General features: G+C 50.5%; 1 pseudogene; it reads left to right on the forward strand.

The window, feature by feature from the left end:
* Positions 1 to 8,763: 8,763 nt before the first annotated feature.
* On the forward strand, positions 8,764 to 9,660 carry LOC146334563 (small ribosomal subunit protein uS2 pseudogene; annotated as a pseudogene).
* Positions 9,661 to 15,078: the final 5,418 nt, after the last annotated feature.

A 15,078-nucleotide genomic window follows, 5' to 3' on the forward strand; every position in this document is an offset into this window, starting at 1 on the left:
AAAAAAGCAATGCTATTGAACTACATAAGCTTATTAAAAATGTGAAAGAGGACCACTGAATGCAAAACCAAATATTAACCAGAATGTTGTTTAAAAGGTGGCTTGAGCAAGAAGTCGGAAAGTTGGAAAAGTTTTCTGATAGTCTAACATAGGGGGGGGGGGATTTAAGAAGTTTAAAAATTAGTGTAACTGAGCTTATTTAAGGCAAAAGGCTATATGAACCTGCCATATGTTTTTGCTTACATATAACTAATTTAGTGCTAGGAAGATGCTATCGTCCCCCAGACCAGAATGCTCAGAGTGACCTTGAGATGGAAAACAAAATCAGGGAGGCCTCCAAACAAGGAAGTATTGTAATAATGGGTGACTTCAGTTACCCCCGCATTGACTGGATAAATGCGCTACCACATTTTGATTTTGATTTAAGGGTTGCGAAATGGGGGTAGGGGTGGATGGCACTGGGTATCACCCTTCCCTCCTCTGTACACCCTCAGATTTTCTACCTGTGTGTACCTGTTGATAGTGGAGCGGAGGGAGAAGGGGAGTTACTCCATTTTATTTACCTGCAATAACTTTTCAGGACTGGCAGAAAGGCCGGCCCTACCATTAAGTGGAGTGAGGCAGTGACCTCAGGCGGGAGGTGCTGAGAGGTGGCAGCTAAGTGCTGGAGGAGAGGGCTGCGCACCATAGAGGCCTGTACCCCCTAAGCTGTGGGATGGTGTAGGATGCTACTGCATTGCCAGACTTGAAGGAAGATCCGTCTGCTAGTCCAGTTGGCTTTTGCCCACGGAATGGGAGGAGGCATCATCTCGTTCTTTGCCTCAAGCAGAAAAGTGTCTTGGGCCAGGCCTGACTGGCAACAGATCTTTCCCCTCAAAGCCAGGGAAGAGACCAAAAAAGTCCACAAACGGTGCTTCTGAGTGAGGCTTTTCGGCTGCATTCGCCCTGCCCCAGGTGGTCTTGTTTTGGTCTGCTGAGGCTTTTTAGTTCAAGGGGAGAAAGACATCTAAGTCAGGATGGGGGCAGGAAGCGATTGAGGTTTATAAAATAATGGAGAGGCCCATGTATAGGGTTAACCCTAGACTAGTTTCTTGCTTTTGGCCTCATGATCTGAAGTACCCAAGGCTGGCCAAGTTATTTGGGAGCCTGAGGCAGAATATCCCGCAAGTGCCTCTCCCCTTCCCTGGCTGTAAGAAGACCGCTACCGTCACCTAAATAACTAACAGGACACCCCAAACCAGTTGCCTGAGGCAGCTGCCCCACTCTACCTAGCGGTAGGGCTGATCCGGAGAGGCCCAGAGTGTTTGATCCACCCTGATCAAACCGCAAGTGAGATTGGCCTTCTGTCAGCCATGGTGATCCAAGATACGCTTTGGAAAACCATGCTTGCTGCTTGCACGCTCCCTTCCCAGTGCCCTCTAGTTACCTGGGCTTGCCTACCTCTAAATCTGGCTCGGGATTTAAACGCTGTGTTTGCTGTACTTCGCAGATCCCACCCTCCACCCAGCTGCAACCAACTCAGTCCTTCCACAGCTTTTTTCCCCAGTCCTGCACACACATGCAGACACGCATGCCCAAAATCCCATGGGTGGAGGGGCGAGGCACAGAACCGTTGGTCCCACTGGTCAAAGGACTGAATGAGTTTTCTGTCTTGGCAGGAGGGGCAGGGAGAGAATGCCAGCTGTAAACAGCTTCCCCCCGCCCCTCTCCAGCCCTCCAAGTACAAGCACAGTCAGCTCCATAACAGGAAGAGAATGAGCTATCTGGATAAAATGTACTGGAGAATATATACTGGGGAATTATAGGACGCAACTGAGTCGGGAAAATGTAAGCATAAATGCTGTGAATAAACTGAATTACAGAGCAATCCTCTTTTTATCAGGGGCGGGGAAGCAGTAGGCCTCCAAATGTTGTGGGACTTCAACTCCCATCATCCTTGACCATTACCCATGCTGGCTGGGGCTGCTGGGAGTTACTGGCTCCCGCTCCTGCTGTCCGTGTCTAAGCAGAAGAAAGCCCTGTTGAATTCAGTGGGATTTACATAGGGTCACGAAGAGTCGGACATGACTGAACAACAACAAATGTTTGTAGGATGTCAGGGTGGACACTGAGCCCATAGAATCCCAGAGTAGTTCTGATTCTGAGGAAGAGGAGTCGCTCCTGGGAGAGGAGTGCACTCCTCTTTCCCAGGGCCAACAGCTGACGGAGATTCCTCCCACCGGCATTCCTAGCTTAGATAGCAGTCCTGGGAGTGACAGAGCGCGGGAAGCAGACTTGATGGACGTGCGTCGCCGACGCAGAGAGTGGCGCAAAATGGAGGGCGCAGAAAGGAGGCGTAGTGCCCGGTTGGCGCGCAAACAACGGCTGCGCCCAGAGGCTCCAAGGGAAAAGGGGAGGGACTCTCCCTAGCCCTTAAGTTCAGGGTCTGCCAGTGATTCCCTTTCAAACGGGAACCAATTGTTCCAACTTAGGGCATAGGTACTCTGCTGCTCATATCTAGTTGCTAACAGTAGAGTTGTTAAGTTGTAAAAGAGGAATAAAGCTTTGAAAAGAATCCCTTTGTCTGTGTCTGGACTTGGCTACTGGATTAGACTGAGAGAGGCCTCCAAGGAGCCCTTGACATAGGATTGCAGACTTAGCTGTTTGGAATGTACAGTGTTTCCCAATTACCGTCACATGCCAGAACCAAAACAGCTTCACAAAAGATAAATAAACAAGGGTGCCCAGAGCTGGCAGCTAAATATGATGCCACTGATTAAAATTGGCCCTGGACTTGATTAATCAATTAAAGCTTTAGTTGGTTAATATACCAATTAAACAAATTAAAGGTGGTGACCCCATTGTATCGATGCTGCTGGATTGTTCTTTAGTCCTGCATGAATGACATGCACGCATAGCACAAATGGGACAGAGAGGGGCTTTGAAAAGATCAACCTGAAAACCAGTTTTCACTATCATGGCCCAGAAATGATAAAAAAAATACAGGATTTCTGAGCGTGTAGAGACTGCCTTTCTCTTGCCATTAAATATAATACCCCCTCCCCCTGCCCTGTTCAAACATCTCTGCGATAAGGCTTAAGGTTTCCAAGGCAAAGGATTTAAATGCTGGCACCTCTCCATGGGTTCGAATCCCACTACTGACACCATCTGTTGTCGGTTGAACCTAAACCACTAATATAACAGGTTCATTGACAAGGTTATATGCAGCTCTCTGGTAGGGCTCCGAACACAGGCCTGCAGGAGGGGGGATTCTGGAGTCTGGGTTATTTTTAACGGGACAGTGGGTAGTTAATTCTCTGCACCTGTATAAAACACTCTTCAGATTACTGAAATCGAGCTTCCAGAAGCTTGATATTAGACACCATGTTGTTGAAAGCTGACACCTTTCTAGAAAGCTTACACCAGAATGAACAGCTATCCCCCCCCCCCCCCAATTCACAATGAGTTCTTCAGACAATATGTTATGGCAGGGGGTTCAACGTAGTATACATCAATAAACTATAACAGGCATGCTTGTAAGCTGTGTTTTTGACTGGACTATGTATTAGTATCCCTCAGAGAGCCAGATTTTAGGCCTAGGGTTGATAGTTGCTGACCTACGGAACTCCAGTGGGGCGTACCCTTTGATGAGCCGCTTTGTCCTGATATCATGAGAATGAGAGGACTACACAGGGTTTTTCATTTGCTTTGCTTTGTTTTTAAATTATTTCGTAAATAAAATAAATCCAGGACCATAGGTGAGGGCTGGGTATGTGGTAAAAGTCCTTAGTCACTCATGGGGTAGAAATAGGAAAATTCCAGAGGATTGTCCCATCCTGGAAAAATGACGGGGCCGTTCCGCAACGCCACAGCGCAATTACACAAATGTTTGGGGACAGGAAGCAAAGGAGAAATATGAAACCGCAGTGGAATTCAGAGAGATGGAATGCAGGCCTGTCTCCCGAGGTTCGTGCCTTTGGCTCTTGCAAAATCAGTTGCAATTCTCATGTGGGGAGCGGCGGACAGAGCCGCACACGTCGCCCACTAGCGGCAGATGACTACTGCTGTAACGTAGAGCTGGGCCAAAACGTCTCAGAAGCCATTTTCTGGCAAAATGCGTGGAGAATTTTCTTTTTGGAGCCCCTCCCCCCACCACTAATATTTCCATTTTGGAAATATTATTCACAAAACATTATTTGTAAAATGTGCGTATGGCGAGGGGGCCTTGTTTCCCCCCGTGATTTCCTGGAATGACGCTACCTCTGGGGCATTGTGGGAATACAAAATGGTGCCATCACACAAGCTATACTGTTCCCGCCATTGCTGCAGCAGCAACAAAAAACCAAAACCTTAGAAATAAAGAAAGAAGCTCTTCTGCCCTGGCTGACCCCGCCCCGCCGCTCCCAGCCTGCCACCCACACATTTCACCACCAGTGACTATGGTGGAGAATTTGGGGAGGGCGTTTTTGCTCAGCTCTAGGTTATTTTAGCACGTCCGGTTGTGGTACACCAGGTGCATTGCACAACATAGACATGATATAGTTACTTTGTAAGTTAAGCCACAATAGGTCCTAGCCATGGCAGTGTTTCCTGTCCCTCTCCACTATCTATGTTACTCATTTGTGCTTAACAACAAACAAACACCACGCCAACTTTTTATAAAATATTTCTTCCTGGTCACCTTGTACATGGTTTGGATTCGCCACAGGAAAACATGTCTATTCACAAGGCTGCAATATAGCCTTGCCCAGAAAGCCTTGTCTTGGTAAAAGTAGGGATGTACGAAACCCCCCTTACCTGGCTCCGCCGGGTTCCGCTGGGGGGGGAGGCGCTCCGTCCCTCCCCCCGGAATCCTCGCTGGGTGGGGAGGCCCTCCGCACCTCCCCCCCAGAATACTGGCCAGCCGGCTCTGCTCCACGGGGATTCTGCGGAGCCGCCAGCCGGCTCTGCCAGCAGCCGGACACCCAGCCACTGGCTAGCAGGGACGCAAACGGCGGCGGCCATAGCCGCCGTCGTTTGCATCCCTGTATTCAGCCATGATAGGCTACGTAAAGACTTACATAGCCTATCACGTCTGGGTTAAAAAAAAAAACGCGTACGCAAATGGCGGCGGCTACGGCCGCCGCCATTTGTGTTCCCTATTTTTGGTTGTTTTAGTCTACATAAATATTTACGTAGACTAAGACGGCGAAACTAAGGGGGAACGCAAATAGCATCCGCTACTTGATGGCTTGAAGTTGTTCGGCAAAGCCTTCTCTCTCCCAGTTCTTGTGGTAAAAGTCCAGGAAGGAAGGATCTGCTGCAAAAGGACCGATTTTAACCGCAACTGGTTGACTCATAGAACAGTGGATAATTTCCCATCAACACTAGCAGCGGCACAATTACTCTCCTTGACTTCTCTGACTGCCACCCCAAGATTCATCCGTTAGAACACCTGATCTGCAGTCACTCAGATTTAAATGTGTAAACACTGGGCAACCCCAATCATTGGCTCGCCATTGTTCATTGGCTCGCCATTGTTCATTGGCTCCACCCCCAGGGCTGCCATTTTGTGTCGAGCTTCTCCTCCTGAGCCACCGTTTGGCACTGGGCTCCACCACTCCCGAACCACCAACCAAGGGGATCCCACAGTCCTGAAGTCCGCCCACACGCGCCATACCGTACGGAACCCAGGCCTTGCCACACCCCAGGATTTCCTCCTTTGACACCTTTTTCTCACACTCGGAAGTGTGGAAACCATAGCCTAGGCCTGGCATGAGCTAACCCTGGGGCCCTAAGAAGGGCATGAAACAGGAGTGACTGATGCTTGACAGAGATGACACTAAATCTGAACCGGGGGAAGCACAATAACACAATACATGATTCATTACCGCCCCTTGCATCATTAATGCCGCAACGGTTTATTCTTCTCACAAGTTCCAGCCCTGTAATGAGACCTCAGGTGGCATTATCTGGCCCGGCTTGTCCCGGCTCCAGGCCCGGAATCTGGTTTCGCAGCTCCTCCGTTACCTGAGCAACCATTGAGGGTGGAAGGTTTTCATTCAACAAGGGCCCTTTTTCCTCCCTGCGTAGCCCAAAGTCAGGTGGGCTTCGGATCCGTCACCCGAGTAGCCTCTTCTGACAGCGCCCATTGTCCGAGAGGAGTTGTCGGGGACACCCGATCGCTGGCCTTGTATCGGAAGGATGGGTTACAGGTCGTCTGACAATGCCACCGCTGCGGCAGAAAATCGTACTCGAGGTATTAATAACCTCGTGCGCTCACAAACTGCCCGGGAGGACAAACTGCCCGGCTCGCACGCTGCTGTGGAGATTTCGCAAAATTCTTTCCCTTCGGCAGTGGTGTGCCAGACAGCCCCCGTCTGACAGGGACAGTTATGGTTTTTGTAGTTCCTGATTTTCTTCTACCATCTGGGAAGAATTTGGGGATGCCTTTTAAAAGGAACCACATGGTTCTTTGCTCATGTACACTTACGGGGGAGGTGGTCCCATTGAAATGGGTGAGACTTTGTTTTGAGTAAACACACGTAGAGACCAGTGCCAGTGCCTGGCATTTTAGGGCAGCTGCTTGGGCCCACCTTGCTGGCAGCTAGGTCTGAGAGCCAGCATTTTCCTTTCCCAGAATGCCCTGGAGTGACACGACTTTGGCCGCTCCGGGGCATTGTGGGAAATGACAACACCAGCTCCCAGCCTCCTTTGGACGCTGCCACTGCAGCTGAAACCAAATGTGCCCCCCGCCAGCCCTGCTAGGGAGGCCCACAAGCAGGGCATGAAGGCAACAGGCCTCACTCCCTGCTGTCCCCCCAACCCACGCCACCCCAGCAACTGAGGCATGCTGTAGAGCAATGCTATATGAATATATATTAATAGGAAGTCATTCTCCGGGGCTGTCCTTTTATGTAGCCGAAACGACACCATCCATGCACAAGAAGGAAATAACAGTATGCTCAGGGTGGGGAAGCCAAAACAGCCCAGTGAGGCTGAGCCTGCTCCGTGGGCATGGACTGTTGGGGGTAGGAAAAGGGAGGGGAAAATGGAATGGAGTATATTGAAATAGGACATGGCTGGCTGAGTAGCTGGGTGGAAAGGCTAACTGAGCATTCTACAGAGGAACACATTGTTATATGGTCAGATTTGTCATGGCTGTTTCATAAGACTAGAACCCAACGGGGTCATCCCATGAAGCTGATTCGTGGGAGATTCAGGACAGAGCAAAGGAAGTTCTTCACACAGCTCACAGCTAAACTATGGAATTCGCTACGGCAGGACGTAGTGACAGCCACCAATTTGGATGGCTTTAAAAGGGGGTTAGACAAATTCCTGGAGGTGAAGGCTACCAACGGCTACTAGTCCTCATGGCGATATGCTACCTCCAGTCTCAGAGGCAGTGTGCCTATGTACACCAGTTGCTGGGGAACATGGATGAGAGGGTGCTGTTGCACTCGTGTCCTGCTTGTGGGTTTCCCATGGGCAGCAGGTTGGCCACTGTGTGAACAGAATGCTGGACTAGGTGGACCCTTGGCCTGGTCCAGCAGGGGTCTTCTCACGTCCTTATGACTCATAGCCTCTTCCTCCTCCTCCTCCATCATCACCACCATCGTGATGAATTTCTCTAAGCATTCCCTAAAAGCGTCTAAGAAAGTGACTATTGTAGCAGACAATCGCATAAATTAATAATCCCTCCTGCCTGAACTAGTCCCTTTAGTCTCTGCTTTCTACGTGCAGAGACTGATAGTTGCTGCTGCTGTTATTTTGTGGACCCTGCAACCTAGAAGCCAGTCGAGAGACATTCTTTCCACGCTGCATGATTTAATCTGCGGAACTCATGAGTGCAAGATGCAGATAGGTAGCTCAAAGGGGGGGGGTCATGCAGGGAGATCCATCGGCAGAATTCTACGGTTCAGAGGCAATTTTGGTAGCTGCCCGGTAGCTACTGAGCCCTCCTGTCCTGTGGTGCTGCTATTTCATGCCAGGTCATTCCACAACAAGACCGCACTCATTCATGGTGTAACCATGGATGAGAAGGCCGACCTGGCATGTATTACTGTGTCAGGAGCGCCCTTGCTGCCTTCTGAAATCCTCAAGTAGCCCAGAATCAACACTCAGACAAAAGGGCTCTTTTCCAAGGCTTTATTTCATTCAGTCTAATGATGCTTACAGATGCTAATTGCCTTAGCCTAAGAGGAAAACTTAAGAAGGAGCAGCCTACCCGGGGATTCTAGCTTTAGGGAGTCAGTTGGTCTCCGTTTGGAGGGAAAGGGCAGGAAGCCTCTGAACTTAAGGGCTAGGAGGAGAGAGTCCACCCCTTTCCCGTGCGGCATCGGGGCGCAGCTGTTGTCATTGCGCCAAGCGGGCTGAGCGCCTCCTCTCAGCGCCTGCAACCTCTTGCTTGTCCCTGTGCCGGCGCCTCGCATCCAGAAGCTCCAGTTGTACCTCCCTTTCCCTGCCAGTGTCATTGTCACTCTCAGGAATGTGTTCAGGGAGGGACTCTCCCTCCAGCTGCGCCTCTGAAGAGCGAGCGGGTTCCTCTCCCACGGATTCTATCTTTTCCTCAGAATCAGAGCTGCTTTGAGGCTCTATGGGCTCCAATCCAACCCTGAGATACTGAGACTTGGGTGGGTGAGCTGGGTGGGGTTGACCCGACGCAGCTCTGCTCACCTGGGTACTTGGTACAGCCCCAACTTAGGCCGGGGGGCACGGGGATTCGCTGTAGTTCATAGAACCTCCATCACCATCACCAGGAAACCACTTTCTCTCCGACCCCAGAGAGGCCTCCACACAGCTTTGTTACTGCATTTCCTATTGTTGCTTTAAAAGGAAACTTTCACAATGTCTGGAGGTCTTGATGTCCTACAGATGAAGGAGGAAGATGTCCTCAAATTCCTTGCTGCAGCAGCCCACTTGGGTGGCACCAGTCTCAACTTTCAGATGGAACAGGACATTTATAAAAGAAAAAGTGAGGGTATTTGCATAATCAATTGAATGCCATTGTTGCCATTGAGAACCCAGTTGATGTGAGCGTCATCTCCTCCAGGAATACTGGGCTGCGTGCCGTGTTGAAATTTGCTGGCGCTACACCAATTGCTGGCCGTTTCACTCCTGGCACCTTCGCCAATCAGATCCAGGCTGCCTTCCGTGAACCCCACCATTTGGTGGTCCCTGATCCAAGAGCTGATCACCCGCCACAGACAGAGGCATCTGACGTAAACATCCCCACCATTGCCTTGTGTAACACAGATTCTCCTCTGGGCTATGTGGATATTGCTGTTCCATTCAACAGCGAGGGGGCTCACTCTGTTGGTCTGATGTGGCGAACGTTGGCTCGTGAGGTCCTGCGTACATGTGGCACTGTTTCCCGCGAGCACCCATGGGAGGGCATGCCTGATCTGTTCTTCAACCGGATCCTGAAGAGATCAAAAAGGAGGCGCAAGCTGCAGTGGAGAAGTCAGTTGCAAAGGAAGCATCCCTGGGTGAATGAACCGTGCCTGCTCCTGAATGTGCCCGATCGGTCCGAAGCGGTACAAGTGCCCTCTGTGCCAATGCAGCCATTCCCACATGGATTGGAGTGTGCAGCCTGCCACTGAAGACTCTGTGGATCCCACGGCTCACAGAGTGGTCCTAATATAGCAACAGGAATCCAGGAGTACGGTGAAGAATAAAAATAAAGATCTCCCGTACGACTAAAAAAATAATCACCAGGAAGCCACTCCACCTTGGAGCAGGCCCTGAGGAGTTGCACCTGGTGTTGGGGCCACAGAGACAGACTGGGGGTGCTGCTGGTGCACTGCCCTCCCTGCTGCCCAGCAGCCTCCCTGACCCAGCTGGCAGCGGTGGTCTCCACCAAATCAAGGGTATGCCTCACCTCATGCGTTGGGTGACAAACTGAGACAGCCCCATGTCACCCAACTCATGAAGTGAGGCATACCCTTGATTTGGTTTTTGCTCCAAGTTGCGAGCTGGGGAATCTGAAGATGGGTTTTTTTTCCCCAGGTAACCCCGTTGTCATGCTCAGACCATTTCCTGGTGAGATTTGAACTCATGGCATTACTCTCCGCCTGCAGGGGTGGGGGACCCGTTTGGACGGTCTGCCCCAGAAGACTGATGGAATCCAATGGATTCCTGAATGCTCCTGGGGATTTTCCAGTGGCGAGAGCTGGTGTTCCAGACAAGGCCCTAGCCTCACTGTGGAACAGTGAGATACGGAGGGCCATTGACTGGATTGCACCTGAGTGCCCACTCCAGCACTGCAGAGCCCACTCCGTTCCTTGGAATGTGGCCCCCAAGACCCTTCCCAAATTGGAATTTGGCCCCCGGGCCAAAAAAAGTTTGCCACCCTTGTTGTAGAACTTCATAAAAAAGAGTAAAGACACTTAGTCCTATAAATGTTTAGACAGGAAAAAGTCCTACAACTCCCTGCATGCCCTGGCCAACCATCTTGGGAGTTGTAGGACTTTTTTCTGTCTAAACATGCATAACATTACACCTTTAGTGCTTGTGTGTGCGTGCGTGCGCCTCAGCTCTCTGTAGGTGGTACATTCAAAACACAGTGCCCAGGGCAAGTGCCCAGGTGTTGAGCGCAGTGAGATTTACTCCTGAGTAAAGTACTAGTTCTCCTCTTCTCAGCATTGGTTAGGCCTCATCTGGAGTACCGTGTCCAGTTCTGGACACCACACTTTAAGAAGGATGCAGACAAACTGGAGAGGGTTCCGAGGAGGGCAACGAAGATGATCACGGGACTGGAAACAAAGCCGTCGATACTGAGGGAGCGCCTCTCCCTATATATGCCTGCCTGAGAACTGAGATCTGTTGGAGGGGGCCTCCTCTGCATCCCACCAGTATGAGACATATACTACGGTAGGACGTGGGAGAGGGCCTTCTCTGCTGTGGCACCCTGGTTGTGGAATGCCCGCCCCTTGGAGGCCCTGTTGCCGCAGACATTAGTGTCCTTTCGGCTCCAAGTAAAAACATGGCTTTTTACCAAAGCATTTGAGGGCTAAATGCATTCCCTAGCACACTGTTTTAACTGTTTTATTGTTTTAGATTTTAACTGGTTTTAGCTCATTTAATAGTTTAATATGTTTTTAGGTGTTTAAATTATTTATTGTTTTATACTGTTTAAAGTGATTTTATCTGCATGCCGCCCCAAGATCTTAATGATATAGGGTGGGATAGAAATGTTCTAAATAAATAAATGAAATATGAGGAGAGACTGAAAGAACTGGGCATGTTAGTCTCGAGAAGAGAAGACTGAGGGGAGATGGGATAGTGCTCTTCAAGGACTTGAAAGGTTATCACAGAGAGGAAGGCCAGGATCTCTTCTCGATCATCCCAGAGTGCAGGACACGGAATAATGGGCTCAAGTGATAGGAAGCCAGATTCCGGCTGGACATCAGGAAAAACGTCCTGACTGTTAGAGCAATACGACAATGGAACCAGTTGCCTAGGGAGGTGGGGGGCTCTCCCACACTGGAGGCATCAAGACGAGGCTGACCAGCCATCTGTCAGGGATGCTTTGGCTCGGGTTCCTGCATTGAGCTGAGGGTTGGACTTGATGGTCTTATAGGCCCCTTCCAACCCTACTATTCTATAATTCTATGATTCTATGAAACCTGGCTAGGATCTGCCATGAGTGAAGAAGAAACTGGATTCAGGAAGTCTGGTATGGGCTAGGCTAGTCACCCATGAGTGTAGAGAAGGGTGCCACCTTGTGGGCAGACGTGGCACTGCTGTTGACATGGAAAAGGACAGCCTTCTCCGAGTTGGCACCCTCCCCAAGTTCTGGACTTAAACTTTTGAACCACAACAAAAGCATCCCTGACCGTTGAGTATGCTGGCGAAGGCTGTTGAGGGTTGAAGTCTAAAATGGAAAAGGCTGTTCCTGGAGGAAGAGGCTAATCTTGGAGGAAAAGGCTATCAATGGCTACTAGTCCTGATGGCTATGTGCTGGGAACATGGGTGGGAGGGTGCTGTTGTGCTCGTGCCCTGCTTGTGGGTTCCTGGTCGACAGCTGGCTGGCCACTGTGTGAACAGAATGCTGGACTAGATGGACCCTTGGTCTGATCCAGCAGGGCTCTTCTTACGTTCTTATGTTCTTAAAACATCTGGAGGGCACCATGTTGGGAAATGGCTGGAATATAAACATGCAGCTCAGCCCTATGACTGTTTCCTCACACATAAGTCTCACTGAGTTCAGTGGCAAGACGCTGGATCTCTAAGAATTACCTCTTGGATGGTAGTGGTGATGCATCAATCTTGTGAACATGCATGTGGATAAATACACATGGATGCTCCTAGTAATAGTACACTCCCCACCACCAACACATAACTGTGTCCCCAAATCGTCAGTGTTTGTTTAATTTATTGGAGAAATGTTCAGGCCGCCTTTCAGGGCGGTGCCCTTCGAAGGCAGCTTCCGAGAGATAAAACATGTCGTCACGATGCATCAGCGTTGCTGAATGTTTATGACGTGCAGCTGTTTTGCAGCAAGTACGGCCAAATCCATTGTGGGATTCAGAACCTAAGAAGATCCCTGCTGGATCTGACCAGCAGCCTGTCTAATCCAGCATCCTGTTTCTCCTAGTGCCAACCAGATGCCCCAATGGGAAGCCCACAAATGGAGCCTGAAGGCAGCAGCCCTTCCCTGCCATTACATCCAGGGCCAGCGCCAAGAGCAGGCATTGTCGGGCACCTGCCAAGGGCACACACCCCAGCAGGGGCCCACTGGCTAGAGCCCCCTGGAGTTGCTCCTCCTCTCCCCCATTGCAACCTGCTTATTCGCCTGCCTCTCGCTCCAGCCCAGGCAAAGGTGGGGTGAGATGGAAGGGGGAGCAGGAGATGCTACGGCCTCCTTGCTCCCTGGCTCTCTGCCACTCCAGCAAACAAGTGGCAGCAGTGATGGGGAAGAGGGGGACGAGCAAGGGCAGCTGGTGACAATGGCGGGGAGAAGGGAGGCACACCGAGGGAGGGGGCCCATGGAGGGGGCCTTGCCCAAGGGTCCTCAAAACCAGGAGCCAGCATGGTTGCACCTAACAGCTCACACTGCATGGTATTTTGCTTTTTGCAGCTGTCCATCGTGGCCAGGAGCCATCGACCCATCTCTTCCTTCCTCCAGGAACGTGTCTCATCCCCTTTTAAAGCCATCATGGCAGGAAATCTCACAGACGAGCCACCGGTCAGGCTGAGAGCTGGCCTCATTCGTTGTTGCTTTTCATGCGCCGAGACTGATCGCCACTGCTATTTCGTGCCGAGGGACATTCCATTTGGCGCGTGGCCTCTGCATCGTCGAAAAAGAGAGCGAAAGCGGCTGTAGATCTGCATCAGTTTTGCCACCGCAAATGTATATGAGCCCCCCATTTATGGAACTCCCAGGAGAAGTACAATTAGACAATTGGGGTGACTACTTTTTAAAAGTAAAGGAACCTTAAAGACTGTTTTACTTGCATAAGCCTTTGGCTCCTGACCTTTGGTTTTTCGGGTAGGTTACTGGTTGCATTGTAATTGTTTCGGTGTGATGGCATATGATTTCATGGCTGTGTTATGGTACCAGTTTTATTAACGGCGTAAGCCTCTCAGTGCAGCTTTGGAGAAAGGGCAGAGTAGAAGAATTCTAAATCAATCAACGTACGGCCAGGTACCAATTTAGAAAATCATGGATGTAATTCAAATAGAAATACAATGCATCTCACCAGAGTATGGAAAAACACTGTGACCAGGTGACTTCTGTGCCTGCTGAGTTCGCTGTTGAAACGCTGCTAACTGTGGATGTGCGACTTTGATATGTTATGTTTAAACCAGACTCGGACCAGGCAGTCCTCCAAATAGAGGATGCCTTCAAATAGGGAACTGTCCTCTGTCAAGTAGGGCACATGGCCACCGTAGCGGCCTCCAGCAACCTGAAGTGGTACAGCCCTGCCCCAGTTCAAGCGTGGGAAAGAGGCCTAAGAGACTTTGTGCCAATTTGTTCTGTTTCCATCACACCGACGGGGTTGCGGAATCCAGCTTTCCTGCTCGCGGAATATGGGCGAACGTGGCACAGAGCTTATTTGCTTGGGTGGTGCTTCCCTCCCCCCTGCCCCCAAGAAGCCATTTGCATCCAGTTTGGAAGGCATGCACCTCTGCCTTGTGTATTCAGTGGGAGAGTAGAAGAAAGAGACTCTGTTTGCAAGTAAATACAATTTTCCACTGTGTGCACACAGCTTTTTCCGGAGCTCTGCTAGATTAGGGAGGGGCGGAACACTGTGGGATTAGCCCTCCCTCCACCATCTCGGCCCCTTTAAATTCGGACACTACCCTGCCATAGTGTGTTCCAGCCAGGTTGTCCAGCTGCTGGTATCGGATTCTCCTGGGTGGGGGAGGGGAAGAGTGCCCAGATCTTATTTAAAGCCACTGGCCAGCTATTTTGGACTTGCTTTGTAGCTGCGACAGACGCAACAAGATCCCGGAGAGAAAGAGAAGAGAGAGGTGAGGAGAGTGGTTCTAGGTGCCCAGACAGGTGAAGGCAAGAGGGCTGGAAAACTGGACGCCTTTAAAGGAGGGCTAGTGAGGGCAACGGGTTTCGAAGGCAAGGGATTTCACGGGCTAAGTGACAGCACAATCGAAAACAGGGGTGGGATTTTTTTTTGCACAGGCTTGTACCATTTTTATGTATTTGATTGCAATTGTGTCTTGTCTTTCTTCCAAGGGGCTCATGGTGGTGTATGGGGTCCCCCCCACCGCCCCCATTTTATTCTTACAACAATCAACGTAGGTTAGGCCAAGAGACAGTGACTGTTCCAAAGTCACCCAGTGGGCTTTTCATGGCCGAGTCCCACTTGGACTTACTGCAACGGCTATGCAGGTTGTCTGTCTTTTCTCCCTCTCTGCCTGTTTTGCCTGGAACTTCCTCTTGGATTGCCAACATGGCAGAACATCTCTCTCTTCCTTCGGGTCCCTCCACAAAGCCCACCTCCAGCCCAGTTCTTCCGGGCTGACCCCTATCTCCTCACTGCCCCCAAGCAATAGAGTCTAAGTTGCACTGTGAGCAACTTGTGTGTGTGTGTGTGTGTGTGTGTGCGGTTGTAGTGGCAATCTCGGTTTCATCTCTGTATTTCTGGAAACACGAGC

Source organism: Heloderma suspectum, chromosome 17 (assembly GCF_057233095.1).
Source record: "Heloderma suspectum isolate Gila_16-S chromosome 17, 16-S_ref, whole genome shotgun sequence".
Taxonomy (NCBI): Eukaryota; Metazoa; Chordata; class Lepidosauria; order Squamata; family Helodermatidae; genus Heloderma; species Heloderma suspectum.